The following is a 19,608-nucleotide window of genomic DNA, read 5'->3' as shown; positions in this document are numbered from 1 at the left end:
GACAGACAGAGACAGAGAGAGACAGAGACTGATGGATACAGCAGTTAAAATACCTCGCCTCATCTCTCATGTTCCTCCTGGAATGCAACAGCAGTGCAGCGTGTATCTAGCCTCCAACCCTATGTTACAGCTAATTAAAAAAGCTCATACATATTTTATCCACCCCCTGTATATTAATACAGTTTCCCCTCCAGTGGCTTTGGGGATTCCAGTAGATATGCATTATGTACATATGTGCTGCATACATTACTCTGCCTGTACTGTCAACACTATGCTAGGCACTGCTGTTGTGGCGTGCAACCCTAACCCTAACGTAGCCTATGTTATGATCATGATCAACTATCCTGACATAAACTAGCATAATGTAGCATAGCATAGCACATTAATGACACGCATCAAATCACGACATATCATGACATAACCTAGCATATTGTAGCATACCGTAGCATCTCTTATCATATCACGACATATCTTAGCATATGTAGCACAACTCACCATACCATGAGAAATCTTGCTGCATTCTATGTTAGGTTATGTTACGACAGGTGATGATATGTTGAAAGATGCTACGGTATGCTACAATATGCTAGGTTATGTTACGACAGGTGGTGATATGTTGAAAGATGCTACGGTATGCTACAATATATCATGACAGGTGGTGATATGTTACGAGATGCTACGGTATGCTACAATATGCTAGGTTATATTGTGACAGGTGATATGTTGAGAGATGCTATGTAATGCTACGTGCTTTATAGCCCACTATAAAGCGTTGCAAGGCTACAGTGAAGACAGTATTTAAAGCCGCACTAGCAGACTATAAAAAACGGTTAGCCGCGCAGCGATGAGACTAGCCCTTGACTCCCATCTGTCAAAATAAGAGCGTGGAAACAGAGAGGCGTCATCGCTCAGGTTAAATGGCACGTTGTCTGTCTCAGCAGAGGCAATAACATGAGCTCTTTGTCATGTTATTGATGGGATGAAATATATAAGGCGTCGCCAGTTGGTGTGTAAGGAAGACGGCTCATAAATATCTAGGAGAGGGCCGGGAGGCTCTTAATGTGAAGGGGCGTTTGTCCGTATGTGTAGAGACATTTCGTTAATTACTACCTTGATTTCATGTGCATTCCTTCTCAATATTTTTTTCTCCCCCCTGGGTTTCTGGGGATGAGGGGGTTGGTTTCAGTTGAGGGGGGACTGGGGTTGGTGGGGGGGCTAGGGATCTGCGACGGGGGGTAGGTCTCTGACGGGGTGGGGGTGGGCTATAGGGATGGGGGGGTTCTGGGGCTGGGGTCTAATCTGGGCCGGTGAAGCCGTAGAGACGGGACCGCTGGCTCCACAAACAAAGCGTCCATGAAACTTGAGACGAGTCACCTTGGAAACAACAACAACAACAACAGCAGCAGCAGCAGCAGCGTCGCCAGGCGTAGCGATCTACCCCCCGTTAGACCCCCGCAGACCCCGTCGGCCCCCCTCCTCAGAGACCAGACCACAACAAAGACTGAGGAATCCTGAGGAATTGCTTCAGTGTCAGAAGGAGGACATGAAGACATGAAGGCATGAACCATGAAACATGAACACTTGAAAACATGAAAACATGAAGGCCACATGAAGCTGTGAAACATGAAGTCATGAAAATGTGAAAACATGAAAACATGAAGACAACATGAAGACACGAGGACACATAATTACTAAATCCCGTTTTTCGCCAGGCCTTCCATCGTGAAGGTGTGGAACATTCAAGAAGGTTGTGTCGCCATCTCCCAGCAGACCTCCTCACCTCCTACTGTAGGTGGAGACTCCATCTCAGAGCCGACCTGTACACACGTCTGCGGCGCCTGACAGTAGACCCTGCGGTCTCCTCCATCTTGTACGGCCGTCGGTCGACCATGACGGCTCCGGCTTCGACGCAAATGTCAACCGACTCCAGGCGGGAAAATGTCACTCGGCTACGCTGGTCATTAGCTCGCTAGCTCTCTAGCTCGGCTATCAACTGCCTTTTTCTCTTCGGTTCAAAAGGGATTCGACACACAAAGTCACGGACCTGTGTTCGCGCACGAGGACACACAATTAAGCGCACGCCTACAGGGATGCTAACACACACACAATGGTTAGTGGATTATACTCTGTATGGTTGTAGTGCTAGCACGTCAACCGAGACATCTGTGCGTTTTTTTAAGCAATACAATGCCATAAAAACAACAATTATTCCATCACTGAGAGATAACTATAATGTGGTGTGTTCACCTCGTTGTTCTCTGGAGACGAGGACGACAGCGGATTAGGAGGTCAGAGAGGAGCTGGTTACATCAAGTGCAGGTTACAGTTAATTAAAACTCGTCAGTTAGCTTTCATAAATAAGACTGAATTAGACCCTTTCTGCCATGACAACAATGTGCCGGGACTCTTGTGTGTCGGGAGATTAATCTGCCCTTTAGTTAATTATGCTTCTGTGTGTTTTAATTATAAGTGTCAGCGAGGAAGTCAACTTATGTTGTTCATTATTAAACATTTGTGTTAGCAAACACAGTTCCAGTAAATGTAACTTCAGGAAGTGTTAAGTCAGTTAAGTCCGTTGGCCGCGGTACATGGCTCTAGTCCTGCGTCGACAGCCGATGCTAATATTTGCTAATGAGTCGTTCTGCTGGTGCCATGGCAACCAGCCCACCACTGGCGCTAGCTAGCTGGGAGCTAGCAGGCGCGGTCCTGTGACACCAGCTTGTTCAACAAGTCACCGCGTCGATGATCCAGGATGCATTATGCAGTGGCATCATCACCCTCCTCATCATCGTCGCCCCCTACATCACCATCACCATCTTCATCACCATCATCGTCTGAAGCCTCCCCCCCGCCCACTCCCCCCCCCCTACCCTTCTCTTCTCCTTCCTCTCCTCTTCCTTCTCGCTCGCCCCTCTGTCATCTCCCCATCTGCTGTCATCAATTCTACTCAGGGCCCCAGTGTGAAGCCTCTCTGCACTTCAGGGGGGAGGGAGGGAGAGAGAGAAGGGGGAGAGAGAAAGAGAGAGAGAGACACAGAGACACAGAGAGAGAGGGAGAGAGAGAGAGAGAGAGAGAGAGAGAGAGAGAGAGAGAGAGAGGGTGAGGGGAGTGGGAGGAGTAAAGGAGAGAGGGAGAGGGAGAGAGAGACAGACGGATAGAGGGAGAGAATAAAAGGGAGTGAAGACAAGCTCTTTCGATGGGACAAATTTGTCGATTAAAGACGACAGTTATTGATGAGGCCCGTACAGATAAGCGTCACGGCGCCGCTACACCCACACCGACAGGAACCCCAGAGTGATGCACTGTATCTCGGGGGCAGGCGGCTCGCCGAGGAGGAGCCCCCTGGACCACGGCTTATGGGCCGCTGGAGGAGCAGAGAACGGCTCCATCTAAAGGTTACCGTGCCCCCCCAACACAACACACAACAACACGGCAATACAAAACAGCACACAACACAAGACCATGAAGTACAACACAACAAACACTACAACATACAACACAACACACAAGAAAATAAAACACAACATAACACACTACTCACACAACAACACAGTACACACACACTACTCTTCTACTACACACAACAACATTAAACAATGCAACACAACACACACTTAACACATACTGTATCACTTTACAACACACACCACAGCACAACAAACACAACCCACTTCACACACCCCAACACGAGGCCATTCCACCAACTGCCCCACCACCCTCCCCCCTCTCCTCTCAGGACTCCTCTCAGGTGAGGTCACTGCTGAAGGACCTCAGTGGCCCGGCTCCTGGCCTCTGGAGGGGGACCAGGATTATAAATATGGTAATGAACCGGTGACCCCCCCCCCTGCATTAGCATACATTAGCATATTGGATCACAGTAGGTTCAAAGTACTTGTTACGTTACAAATTGTCCCCTTGTGTGTGAATGACGGGCTAGGTTCAGACCTGGAGTGTACCCCCTCCAGGTCCTCTCTCCAGCAGTGCGGTTGGCAGAGGAAACTCCCTGGCAGAGAGTCGGCTTTGTACCAGCATCACAGGCAACACCCCGTCCTGGTCTGACGGTTAGAGGCTCAGGGCTGAGGGTTTAGGGGTCCAGAGGACTCATCAACCCCACCACCGAACCCTCTACACTCCTGTTCACTTAACACACTTCATTAAAGCCTTCCGTAACTTTACGATGTACAGCCGTTACCGGGTAATGAACGATAGAGATGCATTCCCATTAGCCTATTGTTGTGTGAGTGAGTTTAATGCGGTGAGAGACCGTTTGTGAACTCAGACACCTGACCTAACTCCTGAGCTGAGAGTGTTTCTGTTTACAGGCAGAGGCGTGAGGGGGGATGAAGGGTTTGGTTTAAGGAGCGCGTACGTTTACCCGTAAGGCAGTAAAGCAAGGCATTTCAACGTAAAACTACCAAATTGCTATTATTCAAAGCTGCTGTTGTCGGGGTCGGGGAGGGAGGAGGGAAGGCAGGGTAATGAATGGGTTATTATGAGAACATGCTCGCTGTGCATTGGGCCGCAGCAGAAAACCTTGGATTGCAGTTAAATGATAAACAGACCGACTTTGATGTAATACCCCCCCTCTCCCCGGCGGAGTGCGCACCATTCTTCAATCCCTCGTCATTTGAATAATGTTTTATATTACATGTTATGAAATCTGGATGTTTTCATTGCATTTCATTCTCATTCTCACCCCAGTGTTTCACACGCGTGTCGGAGGATCTCGTTGAATCTACAGAACGCGGTTCAGGGGGTTATGATTACAGGACTACTTTCCACAGCTAGATGGAGACGACCTGAAGTGGTCGTATTGATACGTGATGTTGAGTATAATCCTAAAGAACAGCTCTGACTGTCGTCATAATGATTATTATCATTAATATTAAAAATGCAATATGCATGTTTGAAATGTGCTTCCAAACACATTGTGTCGTGTAGACGCTGACCGCTGCTGGATGTACCTTAACAGCCCGGCTCTGTAGTAGGGAGGAAAAATCTCTTGGTCGTTCTTTGGGCAGGAGGGGGTTAGGGGTGATGGAGGACTGGGCCAGGATGGGTGGGGGTCTGGAGGGTGACGGGGGTCCCAGGCCGTGCATTTTTGCAAATAGCCCTCAGCGACAGTCATTAGTGAGCTGTCACTTTCCTCGGCACGCACGCTCCCCCTCTCTCCAAGAGGGACCCAGTGTGTAACTCTATACCTCCTAGCGCTCGCTCTCTCTCGCTCTCTCTCTCTCTCTCTCTCTCTCTCTCTCTCTCTCTCTCTCTCTCTCTCAACAGCTCTCTCTCTCTAGAGAGAGAGAGAGAGTTGTTGTTCTAATGGACATGATGCCCTGATCTGTTTGTCTCCGTGTCTCGCTGTGTTTACAGCAGCAGTCGCTCCTTTTGACAGCTGGAGCGTGAGATCCAAAATGTCCGCCCTGTCAGCTCCGAGCCCAGAGGAAGCCCCGCCCCCCCCCCTCCCCCCCCCCCCCCCCCCCCCCCCCCTCCCCCCCTCTCCCCCTCCTACAGGAAAGGTCACTCCAGATCTGATCCCTGTTAGCGCAGTACTTTATTGCACGCATTCTGTATGTCATTTCCTGTCAGTTTGGAGGGTGTCGTGGGGGTTGGAGGGGTGGGGGGGGAGCAGCGACACTCCACCGCCATGTAGGGTACGATCGCTACGTCACGTTGTGTGACTGGTTCTTGTTTGTAGTATTGTTATGGAAAGTACTAGATTAATTTCGATTCAATTCAATTTGATTTGTTTAGCCCTTAATCACCATTACAGCCTCAAAGGGCTTAACAGGCCAAATATTTATGACACCCCTCTGACCCTATCCCCCAACCAGGGCAAGAAAAATTAATCCCCTTAATCTGCAAGGAAGAAATCTTGCGAAGAAACACAAAGTGGGGGATCCCTCCTTCCAGAGATGGTCAGGAGTGCCGTGGGTTAGTAGTCCAATAGATCCCACTAAACCTTCACATGCAGTTAGCCTAACTCCCTGACTCAAAGGACAGGTTGTGGGTTAGATTCTCAGTGTCCTCACTCTACTTGTAGGCCTCCTGCAAGGTGACCCCTAACCCCTACCTGCTGCTTACCAGACCAGGAGAACCAGACGAAGAGGAGACCAGGAGGAGAGGAGACAAGGAGGAGAGGAGAGGAGGCCAGGAGGAGAGGAGGAGAGGAGAGGAGGCCAAGAGGAGAGGAGAGGAGAGGAGAGGAGAGGAGAGGAGAGGAGAGGAGAGGAGGGGAGGAGAAGAGGACGCCAGGAGGAGAGGAGGAGAGGACGCCGGGAGGCCAGGAGGAGAGGAGAGGAGAGGAGAGGAGAAGAGAGGAGAGGAGAGGAGAGGAGAGGAGAGGAGAGGAGGAGGAGAGGAGAGGAGAGGAGACAAGGAGAGGACACCAGGAGGAGAGGAGGCCAGGAGGAGAGGAGGCCAGGAGGAGAGGAGAGGAGAGGAGACCAGGAGGAGAGGAGAAAAGGAGGAGAGGAGGGGAGGCCAGGAGGAGAGGAGACAAGGAGGAGAGGACACCAGGAGGAGAGGAGGAGAGGAACAGAGGAGGCCAGGAGGAGAGGAGAGGAGGCCAGGATACTAGGAGGAGAGGAGTGGAGGCCAGGAGGAGAGGACGCAGGAGGAGAGGAGTGGAGGCCAGCAGACCAGGAAGAGGGAAGGCCAGGAGACAAGGAGGAGACCAGAAGACCAGAAGCAGACCAGGGGATCAGACCACCAGGGCCCCACCAGGAGCCCAACAGGGGCCCACCAGGAGCCCAACAGGGGCCCACCAGGGGCCCACCAGGGTTCCCATGGAGCTGGACCCTGCCTGTCCTGTACTCCTGATTTACTCCTTCCTCATTGTTCTCAGTGCCAGTGGCTCCAGATCCAGAACTTCCTGTGTTTGCCTTCTGGAGACAGGAAGTAGCAGATGAAAGGCCCTCGATCGGCCGGCCCTTATCTCCGCCCCCGCAGAAACCCGGACGGACCCCAAAGACCCGTGTTTGTCTTAGCGTTACACAATGAGGGAGAGGGGGGGGGGGGGGGGGGGGGGGGGAGGAAGAGGAGGGGAGGGGGAAGTAGAGAGCAGGGGGTTGGAGATAGGGAGGCGAGAGGGGGAGGAGAGGGAGAGAGAGAGATTAAGTGAGGAAGAGGAGGGAGGAAGAGAGAGAAAGAGAGAGAGAAGGGGGGACAAGAGGGAAATGGCGAGAAAGATACAGAGGGGAAAAGGGGGTGAGACTTGGAGGGGGGGATACAGGGGGAAAGAGAAGGAAGGGGAAGTGAGGGGGAGAGAGGGAGAGAGGAGATTGTTGAGGGGAGGGAGGGAGCGAAGAGAGGGAGAGAGTGGGAGGGGAAGAGGGAGAGAGAAGGGGAGAGAGGAAGACAGTAAAAGAGAGAGGAGGCGTGGGACTCCCGGCGATGAACCTCGCTGACCAGAGTGTTTTGAGTCAGCCGTTCTGCAGCGGGCGCTAAGTGGCGCCTGGGGAAATCAGATAGAGACACAGACTTCCTGGAGCAGATTAGTACCAGGACCCTCCGACTGCTGCTGCTGCTCCTCCTCCTCTTCTCTCTCCTCCTCCTCTCTCTCCCTCTCCTCCCCCCTCTCTCCTTACACCTCCTCCTCCTTCTCTCTCTCTCCTCCTCCCTCCCATGCTACATCTCCTCCTCCTCTCTCTCCTCCTCCTCCCCCCTCTCTCCCTACACCTACTCATCCTCCTCCTCTTCCTACTCTCTGTCTCTACACCTCCTCCTCCTCTCTCTCCTCCTCCCCCCTCTCTCCCTACACCTACTCATCCTCCTCTTCCTACTCTCTGTCCCTACACCTCCTCCTTCTCTCTCTCTCCTCCTCCTCCTGCAGGGCTGGGTGTTTATTAGTGTCCTGCTCAGAGGACGACACTCAGAACTAACGAATGCCGGGAGGAAGGAATCCAGAAACTACTTGTTTATGCCGAACAGTTAACGCAGCGGAAACGAGCGCAAACAACAAAAAACCGAACAACAAAACAACAGAACAACAGTGGTCTATCTGGTGACGATAACTCAGAAGTGATTACTGAGCGAGGGGAAAATCTTTAATATCAGGAACACAGGATCCAAAGCAAACATGCAACAGTTTAATTACTCCAATATGGGGTAATAAAAAGTTGATTGCTTTTGTTTAAATATTAATATTGTAGTTTGAATTAAATTAAATATATTGATTTATTATCCGGGCTCACAATGTGCGCAGGGTTTGGAGCCAACGACCCTCCGGGCACCCGGCCAATCGCTGATAAGTCTGCAGAGACGAGCTGATTGGCCGATGGACGGCCGCTCCGGTTTTAGCGGCGGGCCGATGAGTGGATTTGTATTTTCATCTCACTCAATAAAAGAGTGTAAAACTCTGGCCCTGCTTTAGTAGTCGAGTCGATGAGGCCGGAACATTCTGCTACATCTTGAGCTGAGAAAAGGGAACAGGCTGAGGGTTGGCCTAGCTTAGCATAAGCATAGCTTAGCATCAGCCTAGCTTAGCATTAGCCTAGTTTAAGATCTACAGTTAGTCATAAAAAGCCTGCTTTTGCATGATTGACCGCTATCACCAGACTATGGTTACTAGCCTATGGGATTGTAAACTACACTATACTATATGACCACATAACCAGGTGACCAGGTTACCGTGGAAATAGCATCCAGCAGCATCTACGTAGCCGTCTCGTCTCCTTGACGACTGTGAGGGACAGAGAACATTTCCCTGCGAAAACTCTTCCCTGCTGCTTCAACAAGCACCAGTGAATTAATGGATGAATGAATGAAGAGACGAATGGATGACTGGATGGATGGATGAGGATGAATTGATGGACTCATGAATGTTCATCTCTCCAGGGCAGCCCTTCAGTCAGCCTCCTCTCAGACAATAGACCGTAAAGCAGCCTCAGCCGTCTGAGCACAATGGGCAGTGAGCCCCAGGAGTCCTCCTTGAACTGAGAGCCACTTCCTGCCTTTCTGCCCGGATCGAAACCGACCAGAACACCTGGAACCCATTAACTCAGACCCAGCCTCCGCGCGGACGCTTCCCACGCTACACCTCCACCAACACCAACGCGGTGTGTAGCGTAGCGGGCCGCCCGATCACGCATCAGACGCCGTCAGGCTGATCCGCCGCAGTGCGACGCCCCGGCCATCGAGCGCTGCTCGTTGAGGAGACGCTGGATAAAAACGTTCCTCTATGTTTATTTATCCAGAACGTTGATCTTCCCTTCTACGTACTTTAATTAAAACAAATAGCGTGCGAGTGTTTGAACGAGGCGACGCAGGACCATGAGAGTGTCTGTTAGCGGGACGTGTCGGCTCCGTGCGTGAGATGGCTCCACTGAAGATTAATATTACATTATTGAAGTTAGAGGATGAATAGTGATGGATGTTTTTCATCTGCTGATCTCCTCTCTCCCTGTTCCTCTCTGCGTCGCTCCTCTACACTCCTCTCCATCTCCCTCTGATCCACTCCACCCTCTCATGTCTCCTATTCCCCTGATTCTCCAACAACACCCATGCTGCTCCCCCCCCTCCTCCCCTCCTCCCCTCCTCCCCCTCCTCCCCCAGGCCATCTGACAGCCGTCTGTCGGTGAAAGATGAGGCTCCTCATCGTCAGCTTCACACAAACCCACATGTTAGGACCACCCTGTGGCTCCCAGCACCTCCTCCCTCCCCCCCACAGTACCCAGCACCCCGGGGTGGGGGTGAGGAGAAGAGTGGATGGAGAGGGGGGGGGGGGGGGGGGGGGGGGGGATAAGGAGGGGGGAGAAGATGAGAGGAGAGGAAGTGTGTGCAGAGAAGCTCTCGTCTGATTGGCTGAGGTTCCCTGGGGTGTCATGAACCCTAATCCCACGACCATCTCCGCTCATCTCGGTCGTATAACCTTCATCACCGAGGCGGACAAACTGGGCTACATATATCCTATGGATCTGGAGTGAGTACCAGATCAATACTAGATAATGATAAGTTATCTCTGCATATTATATGCATCTGTAGAGAGTAGGGGATCAATACATTCATAGACACTATCTCTGTATATTATATGTATCTGTAGTAAGTAAGGGATCAATACCAAATATAGTATCTCTGTGTATATTTATATACTGTATCAATGTATTAAGTGTATCTATAGTGTGTATGTGATTATACACTATATCAACACGGCGTCTCTATATACATATTAAATGTATCTATAGTATGTGATTATACACTACATCTCTATATATACTATATTTATGTATTAAATGTATCTATAGTGAGTATGTGATTATTTACTACATATAAACTCTACATCTCTGTATATAGACTGTAACTATGGATTAAATGTATCTATAGTATGTGATTAAACACTACATTTCTGTATTTATACTGCATCTATGTAGGAAATGTATCCATAGTATGCGATTAAACACTACCAACACTACATCTCTGGATATACTGTTTCTATATATCAAGTGTATCTATAGTGAGTATGTCATTATATACTACTATTAGTACAGTCTGAATTGTATCTATAGTATGTGATTATACACTACATATCAACACTGCGTCTTAATAGAGAGTATTAAGTAGATGCACACTCTGTCTCTGTGTAAGCCATCCATCCACATCCAACACTCCCCTCTCCTGCTGGGCCCTCGGCCGCCTGATTCATGAGTCCCCGGGGAGCGACTGCGAACACAGCTGCCATTACGGCTCCGGACCCAATATGGCCGCTGATCGAGTTTCGGCGGGAAAACGTGGTAACGCGATAGGCCGACAGAAGCCCCACGCTGGGCCAGGGGCGGCCGCCGGGCTAATAAATTAAATTAGCTTTTACGAGCGTAGCGTTTTACGACGGCTCCTTAGCGCGGTGGAGACGGTGGGGTTTACATGACTTGTCATGTGAGACAGAGCGCCGTTTTAAACGGTTTAGAGGTCAGTTGGAGACGGCGGAAGGAACTTTAGCTCGCGTTGGATGTTTAACACTCATGTTGGTTGAGAAGGGGGGGTTCACGTCGGTTGAGAAGGGGGTGGTCCCTGCTCCTGTTCCAAAGCTAGCCTAGCATGCTAGGCGAGTCGCCTCATGACAGCAGCAGAAGGACATGAATACTTTGTTTTGAATATGAAACCCTCCATTATTACTCTGCTCTTTCGGTGCAATAGTATTTCACGGCTTGGTATGAATATATATCTATATTATATATGGAATATAAAAGCCAGCCGGGAGCGCGCCGGTGCAGAAGGACTTGAATACTGAGCAGAGAGGAGGAGACGATAAAACCAGAGTCCTCGATATTGCCGGCAATCAGCTCTGAACACTCTACTACCGAGGAGGGGTTCTTCATAGATACTCATAGTCCCTCGCCCTCTCTCGCTCTCTCTCCATCTCCTCTCCATCGCTTCCTCTCTCCCCCCCTCCCCCCTCTCCCTGATGCTTGTGGTCATTCAGGCTCTCGACTTCCTCACTGTTGTGTTTAAGTGAGAGACGACTAAACAGAGAGAGGGAGAGAGTTTAGTTTAGCTTATAGTGTTACTGTGGTGAATAGACAACAGTTTTGTTGTCCTTTAGAGATACACAAATAGACAATAACAAACCTATAGGACGCACACAAAGAACTGCTATAAAGACCCCATGGATTGATGGGGTCCACACACACACACACACACACACACACACACACACACACACACACACACACACACACACACACACACACACACACACACACACACACACACACACACACACACACACACACACACACACACACTAACCCGCCCCAGATGTTCAGGGCTCCCACTGTCAGTTAAACTCTGCTCTAATCTATTATTCATAAAAGCTGTTTATTTAAACATCGCTTTGCTGCTTGAGCAACCCTCACGTTAACCCTGTACCGCCCAGACCCTCCAATCACACCCCTGCTCCTCGTGGTCGCTCTGACAGGAAACAACATCATCCACCGTGTAATCAACGGTTAAAACATGAAGCATTCTGGGAATCAGACACTCACATCAACCCTTGAAACATTTTAGATCACATATTTTATTTACTCACTAAAAGTGTTTTACTGAGTTGTGTTAGTTTGGAGTTTTATGTAAAATCTTGCATAATTTCCCTGAGGCGGTCTACGGGTATAAGCGGATTTGAACCCACAAACGTTTCGGCTGGGAGTCTGCTGAACACAGCCTCCTTAATGGGACCCCCTCTCCGTCCAGACCGTTTCTGTATCGACTCCCCTGTGTGGTCAACGCCAGCTCTGCCTATTGGCTCAGTTAGCCAGCTAATGGCTAACGCTTATGGTAACCGCTAATGGCTAACGCTAATGAAGTAACCCAGACCGCAAAGCTCTCGTCCCTCTCTGGACTGCCCACCCCTCGCTAGCCTGCACGGCTAGCTCTGTTAGCCAGCTAATGGCTACGCTAATGGCTAACGCTGATGAAGCTTCCCGAAGGCCGTTTGAACACGCCGCCGCTCATCCCTGAACGGAGACCAATGGGACCGCCCACCTGGCCACCGAGCGGCCAATCACCAGCTGGTAATGGTGTGTTCCCCTCCCCCCCGTTGTTAATGTCAGCCCGCCGAGCCCGGGATCGAACCCACGGGCCGGAGTGTGGCGGCTTTACGATGCGAGCTAATGTTGTGGATCCCCGCGCACATAGTGCTACACACTGCTGCACTCACAGAAGTACAGCTATTAAAACACACACACACACACACACACACACACACACACACACACACACACACACACACACACACACACACACACACACACACACACTCTCATTTAAAGAACATGAACACACAGATACACACATCCACAGATATTCAGTTAATGAACATGACCACACAAACACACGCACACACACACAGATAAAGAACATGAACACACACACACATATTCAGTTAAAGAACATGAACACACACACACACACACACACACACACACACACACACACACACACACACACACACACACACACACACACACACACACACACACACACACACACACACACACACACACAGACACTCACACACACACACAGATATTCAGTTAAAGAACATGAACACACACCCCCTCCCAGTGTTAGGCTTTGATCTGGTCTCCTGTTAACCAGCAGACTCACACGCTCCGCGCCGCCTCGCATGCTAATGCTAGCTAACGCTACCCCGCAAGCCGCTTTGTTCAGCACAACAACAACAACACCACACACACGCTACAAGTTTATGTGTGTGTTTGTGTGTGTACGTGTTTATGCTTGCGTGCATGTGCGTGCATGTTCATGCGTGCATGTTCAGCTGTGTGTGTGTGTGTGCGTGTTCATGTGTGTCTGTGTGCATTTGTGCGTGTGTGTGTGTTTATGTTCGTGTATCTAGGGACCAGACATTAACCAGAGAATCAGACCATATGCTGGGATCAGGACGGAGACGAGAACCAATTAAAACATAGCCTGGCAGCACAGCACGTAGCCGCACGTGTGTGTGTGTGTGTTCCTGTGCTTCGTTCGTGTGCCTATGTGTGTCTATTTGTGTGTGTGTGTGTGTGTGTGTGTGTGTGTGTGTGTGTGTGTGTGTGTGTGTGTGTGTGTGTGTGTGTGTGTGTGCATATGAGTATCTGTGTGTGTTTACGTGTTCCTATGTGTTTGCGTGCATGCGTGTGTCTGTGTTTGTATTTGTGTGCGTATGTGTGTGTCTGTGTTTCTGTGTGTGCGTGTCTGTGTTTCTGTGTGTTTGTGTTTGTGTGTGTGTACTTGTTCCTATGTGTTTGTGTGTGTTTGCGTATGTGTGTGTCTGTGTTTCTGTGTTTCTGTGTGTGCGTGTTCCTATGTCTTTGTTTGTGTCTGTGGGCATGTGTGTGTCTGTGTGCGTCTGTGTATATGTGTTTCTGTGTGTTTGCGTGTCTATGTAGTACAGTTAAATATAAGCCTCCGCCAAATCACAAGAAGTCAGAGGAGTTCAGCATGTGCACTGGAGCATGACGTGAGCAAATGTGTTTCTGTTTTTGTGTGTGTGTTTGCTTTTGTGAGTCTTTCTTGTTGTTTCTTATTGTGTGTGTGTATCACTTTATGCTTGTGTGTGTGTGGGGTTGTATTTGTGTTTGCGGCGTGTGTATGTGTGTGCGGTGTGTGTATGTGTGCCTGGTGTGTGTATGTGTGCCCGGTGTGTGTAAGTGTGTACGTGTTTGTACACACATTCACTGTTACACGTCAGGAAACCGCTTATCAACATTTTAGCCGGTAATCTAAAATGCTGACATCATTTGTCCCCCTCTGACATCACTAGTCGTCTTCTGACATCACAACACCACAGGTCTGTAACGCACACTGGCTGGGGTCTGTAACTGTCTGTAACTCTGTCTGTAACTCTAGGGTCTGTAAATCTAAGGTCTGTAACTGATTGTAACTCTGTCTGTAACTCTAAGTTACAGTCTGTTACGCTAAGGTCTGTAACTCTGTAACTCTAGGGTCTGTATCTCTATGGTCTGTATTTCTAGGGTCTGTATCTCTACGGATTGTAACTCTAGGGTCTGTAACTGTCTCTATCTCTAGGATCTGTAACTATAGGATCTTTAACTCTGTAACTCTAGGGTCTGTAACTCTGTCTGTAACTCAGGTTGGCTCGGATCTGCATGTAATGAAGATCAGGGATGGTAGTGTGATCAACAGTTGCCACGGTAACCAAGCAGGTGCGTGGCGTGTGAAACTCAATAGAATCAGGTAGAGGAGGAGAGAGCTGCCTCTCGCTATTACAGATGGATCAGACTCCCCCCGTCTCCACGGCGACCCTCGCTTTCATCTCATGTCTCACACCCGTCTCTCTGTACGGCGCTCTCTCGCTGGCGGTCTTAAAGATAACCTTCTCTCTCCCTTTCTCTCCCTCTCTCTCTCTCCCTTCGCAGTTAGTCTCCTCTCCCCCCATAATTCTCATCCTCTTCCGCCTCCCTCTCTCTCCCCCTCCCTCCCTCACTCTCTCTCCCTCTCTCTCCTTCTGTCTCCCTCCCTCTCTTTCTCTCCCTCACCCTCTTTCTCTCCCTCTCCCTCGCCCCTTCAGCCTCCATCTCTCCTGGATGATCAAAGCGTGAGTACCAACACTATGCTATTTGAATGGTTACTAGTGATGATATTAGCAGTGGTTAAACTGGTACCAGTAGCCAGATGACTGGGAACACTGTAAGCTATCTGCAGGGCTCTAGTGCACGGACACCCACACCCACACACACACACACACACCCACACCCACACCCACACCCACACACACAAAGCTTTAATGAGCATATCCGTCCTCGAAGCGGGGGGGCCGGATGGGGGGGGGGTCTTTAGGCGCTGGTATTAGCGTAGCGTTGTACCGGGATGAGGGTAAGCGTAGCGCCGCTAGCCCCCACCTCATTAGCAGCTAGCTCTGAAGCCGCGGCCTAGCGTCGTTCTTCCTGAGAAGTCATTTTTAACCCCGCTCTCGTCGCCGCAGGAAACCGGGGGATTGCGTCCAATCGCTGTCCTCTAATTTGGTTTCTATAGCAATAGAGGGAGTAGGAAGACGGAGGGAGGAGGAGATCGGGGACCTGCTGCCTCAGACGGCGCCAACATGGCCGCCGTGCATTGGGAGAACACGGAGAACAGGTCCTCGTGGCGGCGCCGTGACCTCGTTATAATGATCTGTTAAGCCCAGTTCAGACCAAAGATTTGCCTCGCAATGACTTGCAATGAGACTGTTTTGGTACGTCGCCGGGGAAAAGTTGCAGCAGTGTGAACTGGTCGTTGCAGCGCGGCTGATGCCGTTGAAAGGAGTCGCCAGAGATTAGACATGTCAAATCTCCAGGTCCAGCTTTAGAACACAACAACATAGCTATTTCTCTTCAGCCAGTGAGGACACAGCACAGAACAACTTCTACGTCACGGCCTTACTCTGTCCCGGTCCCCTACTGTCCACAGTACACGTTAGCTGTACCGTTGTTATGGTTACATGCGGCCATTCCAACATGCCCCCATTCCAACACCTTTTAGTAGGCCATTCCGATGGTCTACCGCTCAGTGGCGCCAACTTCAGGTCAACATTGGGGGATCATAAATATTTTGTTTAAATGTGTTCAACCAAAAAGTAGCCATTTCAGTATTATTTACCTGTAATTTATTTGATCAATTCCAAATTTTGGTTGTGATGATGTATGAAATAACCCATTCCATCCATTGACGACTGCATTTTAAGTGTGTTACGAGTGGCGGGGCATGCACTCATTTAACATGCCCTGGGAATGTATAAATATTCTATGAAACTTAAAACTGGACCATTAATTTGTTATTGGTCCTGCATTGGACTCAATGCATTGGACTAGTCCTGCATTGGACTCAATGCAGTACCACTATTGGAGTGGATTGGACAAACATTTAAACGAAATGAATTGTTTTGAGTGCTGCGGCAGAACAATCAAGGAATAGGGCGCAGCATCGGCCAAAAGCAATAGGCCTACAATGCGCTTTACAAAGGAGAAAGGCGAGAATACACCCTAGACCCACCCCTTTACACACAAATTCTCGAAGGGGATCAATAAAAATAAACCAACAGTTTTTGCCCATAGATATCTCTCTTATTTTCTCTTTCTTTAAGGACAGTTCCTCTGGGTCTCTCTCGTAGATCGCTTCATCTTTCAACGTCTTTGTTTAATATATTTACACGATCAGCAGCTCGCAGTTTCACTTTCTCTCCAGTTTGAACTGCTCATGATGATATCGCTGCGTTGTCCCCCCCCCCCCCCCCCCGGAACCGTCGCATTTACATCAGAATGAAACCCAATAAACCGCCAATGTGTGTAGGGTCCGGGAGGCTAAATTGGGGTGCTAGCTCAAGCAACCTAATCGCAAACCTAAGTTAGGCTACTTTTTAGTCTGAAGCTGATGCTGTTGCGGCTCTCAGCTGTGCCAGAGCGTCCACAGTTGCTAAAGAAACCACCTGACGTCGCCGCCCGGTGCAGCAGTGTGAACTGCCCAGTATTAGAACGTCGCAGCCCGTCTCGTCGCAAGGAGTCGCAAGAAAATGCAAGAAGTTGCGAGTTGGAAGTCGTTGCGAGGCAAATCTTTGGTCTGAACTGGGCTTTAGAAGAACCGACAGCCTGAACAGAACCCTCACTAGAACCGAAGAACAGTATAACAGAAACAGGTCATTAAGGAGCAGGTAGGGGTTAGACAGTACAGAGACAGGTCATTAAGGAGCAGGTAGGGGTTAGACAGTACAGAGACAGGTCATTAAGGAGCAGGTAGGGGTTAGACAGTACAGAGACAGGTCATTAAGGAGCAGGTAGGGGTTAGACAGTCCAGAGGAAGGTCATTAAGGACCAGGTAGGGGTTAGACAGTACAGAGGAAGGTCATTAAGGACCAGGTAGGGGTTAGACAGTACAGAGACAGGTCATTAAGGAGCAGGTAGGGGTTAGACAGTCCAGAGGCAGGTCATTAAGGACCAGGTAGGGGTTAGACAGTCCAGAGGAAGGTCATTAAGGACCAGGTAGGGGTTAGACAGTACAGAGAGAGGTCATTAAGGACCAGGTAGGGGTTAGACAGTACAGAGACAGGTCATTAAGGAGCAGGTAGGGGTTAGACAGTACAGAGACAGGTCATTAAGGAGCAGGTAGGGGTTAGACAGTACAGAGACAGGTCATAAGGAGCAGGTAGGGGTTAGGGGTCATCTTGTTCTACAATGCCTACAGTTAGACAGCGGACACTGGGAATCGAACCCAGCACCTCTCAGCTGGGCGTCAACACATGATCCTGAGCGGTCTGTGATTGGTTGATCCATGTCTGAGTCCCCGCCCCGGTCCTCTAGAGCAGGTCTGTGGGGTCCTCTGAGGTCGCTCCCGGCCGAGGGGTCATTAGTTGGTACGAGCTCCAGGAGAGGGGATCATTAATCACCAACCCGGCGCAGAGCTCCCGTACACTGGGGAGAGAGTTACTGCAGCGGGCTGCTCTTCCCTGCTCCTCTCTACTCCTCCTCCCTGCTCCTCCTCTCTACTCCTCCTCCTCTCTGCTCCTCCTCCTCCTCTCTACTCCTCCTCTCTACGCCTCCTCCCTGCTCCTCCTCCTCCTCCTCTCTACTCCTCCTCCTCTCTACTCCTCCTCTCTGCTCCTCCTCATCCTCTCTACTCCTCCTCCTCCCTGCTCCTCCTCTCTACTCCTCCTCTCTGCTCCTCCTCCCTGCTCCTCCTCTCTACTCCTCCTCCTCTCTACTCCTCCTCTCTGCTCCTCCTCTCTGCTCCTCCTCCCTGCTCCTCCTCTCTACTCCTCATCCTCTCTACTCCTCCTCCTCTCTACTCCTCCTCTCTACTCCTCCTCTCTGCTCCTCCTCTCTGCTCCTCCTCTCTACTCCTCCTCCTCTCTACTCCTCCTCATCCTCTCTGCTCCTCCTCTCTACTCCTCCTCTCTGCTCCTCCTCTCTACTCCTCCTCTCTACTCCTCCTCCTCTCTACTCCTCCTCCTCTCTATTCCTCCTCTCTACTCCTCCTCTCTGCTCCTCCTCTCCACCGTCTGTGAACATGTGACAGAGGGTCTGACAAACACATAAGACATGCGATGCATACGGTACATACAGTCCACAGATTTAGCAGCATATGTAGGAGTGTGTATGTGTGTGTGCGTGCTTGCGTGCGTGCATGCGTGAGTGTGTGTGTAGGAGTGTGTCGATTTGTACGTATGTGGTGTGAGACATGAGATTGACAGACGGACTGCTCAGCGGACAGAAGGAAAGGATCACCAACATGCTACACCTTGACCCTTGTAGCATGTTGCTAACGGGACTGCGTGTGTAAACGGTATGACTCACGCACCCACACAACAGACGGAACACAGCGCACGTGAACCGTCCACGTGAACATTGCACGTACACACTCACACACAGATGGAGCTTCAAACCATAAACATCGACCACCATTGTTATAGTTTTCATTCATGTTATCATGGTTAATAATAAAGGCAATAAAATACATGCTAGACACACGTTAACTGTCATGTTTAAACCTTGATCTACCCATCATGCATCTGTGGGTGCATATCCTCGTTGAGATGTCACTAATGGGTTGATTATGAAGTGGCTTGTAACTGGCCTATCCACGTCAAAAGTTCTGATAAAACAGAGGGCCCTTTAATAAAGACAACGATGCAGAGTCTTCCATAGGAGATGGTACAACTTTGTATACACACACAAACGCACGCACACACAGACACTGTATCGGAGATGGTATAAGTTTGTACTCACACACACACACTAACTCACCCCCCATTTCCGAGCCCTGTTTGTTGTAGCAGGCCTACAGCGGCGGGGACGGTATAAACAGTGCGGAGGTCATCTCTCTTCCTGTCTCTGAGCCTCAGCAGCTAAGTGTAAACAGCAGCTAATCTCATTAATGATTGTGAACGCGGCGTCGTGCTGGAGTTAACCTCACTGTTGTCCTCCTAAACAAAGACAAACAAACCACTCGCTGTTATGGTTGTTTTAAGTTGCGACACCGTCGGAACAACAACATGAACAGAAACACACACACACAGGACTGTTACCCACGCACACACAGAGGCAGGGACTACACACAAGAAGGCAGAAGATATACACACAAAGAAGAAATGCATGCACGCACACACAATGAAACACTCTGAAACAT

This window comes from Gadus morhua, chromosome 8, assembly GCF_902167405.1.
Source record: "Gadus morhua chromosome 8, gadMor3.0, whole genome shotgun sequence".
Lineage (NCBI taxonomy): Eukaryota > Metazoa > Chordata > Actinopteri > Gadiformes > Gadidae > Gadus > Gadus morhua.
This window is presented reverse-complemented; position numbering follows the sequence as displayed.